We start from the raw sequence: 1,675 nt of genomic DNA on the forward strand, positions 1-1,675 counted from the left end.
CCAAAAGCAAGAGTGGGGAATATACACTCCTGGCCCTATATTCCACCACAGGAAGTGGAGATTGTATATAATAGTTGGAGTTCACCCAAGCTACTTTGGAACAAACAGGATCATGCGTTCAGAACAGAGGTCAGCAGCTGTTATTCCTCTGCAGCATTCTGGAGATGTAGACAGATGTATCCAGATTGACCTTCCTTAGTCAGTGAGTGTGGGAACTGGAGGGAAGGGGTGGGGGGAGGGGAGATACAGCAGGGAGGAGGGGAGAAGGGTGAGGAGATTCCCATGGGGGACCAGTAACATGAGAGACCATCGAAAGCAACATTGTAGTTAATAGTTCCATTTCCTGGAGGTGCTCAGCTAAACAGCATGTTAGGAGATGAAGGCTCTTAAAATCGTTCCAAAAAAAGGAAAACCAAGCTTGTCAGTTTTCCCAAGATGAGGACAAGATTGCAGTTCCTGAAGACGTCAGAGGTTGCCTCCTTGCCATTCCACCGATTGCACAGTAGGGAATACAAGAGGGTAAAATCAAGTCCAATACAAGATGCAGAGTGAAATGTATTTCTTACCTTGCCCTCCTTACCCCAGTCATGTTTAATTAACATTCCTATACCCAAAAAATATCCAAATGTCCCAGTGGTTCCAAAGAATTACGAATTCAGCCCGACACACAGCCCTTGGCACCATTGAGCCAGTGAGGCAGGCACTAGGCTACAGTGATACCAGAAGAACATGGCATAGCGAGACCATTAGATCTTCAGAATAATGGGATTTTGAGAACAGCATAAGTAGACTTTCCTGGTGCCAATCTCTTTGGGTCCTAAGACTTGTAAGTTTACACTGTCTTAATGGTTTACCTGGAGTCTGACTGGTGATACTTTTTCTCAATCTTTAATGTTGGTGCTTGACATTTTCTACATCTGCCACTTCCCTTCTGTGTGTGTGTGTGTGTGTGTGTGTGTGTGTTTTCAGATTATCAAGTGAACAAACCTGTTGTCATGGAACCATCCTAAAGCTTGGATCAGCATTGCTTGGACTTATCATGTATATCGTTCTTGCTGACAGCACACAAATTCCCGGTCTGGTTAGGATGAATTCTTCCAGGATGATACTAAGATTAGACAAACTTTGCTTCTCCTCTTGCCTCAGTCTGCATGAATATAGGGTCAGCTGGGGAGTAACGAGAACTGTGTACTACTGACTGAAGGAAGACTTTGCTAGTCACATATAGAATTCTATCTGATTCTTTATGAAGCTGGTGCTGAAGATCATTAAAGAAGATACATCTCTTCTTAAAGACCTTGGTTATAACCACTGCACTATCAACCCCATATTCAAGCTGTTGGTTGATCAGGGCTGTGTCCACCTCTCCCATGACTCTTGAATACAGAGTTCACTTTTTAGAGTCAGACAGAGCTGAGTTCAAATCCATGCTTTGCTATTTACTGAGTGGTTGTGGGCAAATTACTGTATTGTCTCTAAGCTTCAGTTTCTTTACCTGTAATGCAGATAATAATAGTACCAACCCCTTAAGGTTATTGTAAGGATTAAATAAGATAATGTATGCAGAATTCTTAGCACAGTGCCTGGTAGTAGAAAGCCTGTAATAAATGTTGGTTATTGCTTTTAGTGTGGGCATTGACGGTTCAGTGGTGGAATTCTCACCTTCCACAAGGGA

This window comes from Trichechus manatus, unplaced genomic scaffold (genome assembly GCF_000243295.1).
Source record: "Trichechus manatus latirostris isolate Lorelei unplaced genomic scaffold, TriManLat1.0 scaffold00056, whole genome shotgun sequence".
NCBI classification, from domain to species: domain Eukaryota; kingdom Metazoa; phylum Chordata; class Mammalia; order Sirenia; family Trichechidae; genus Trichechus; species Trichechus manatus.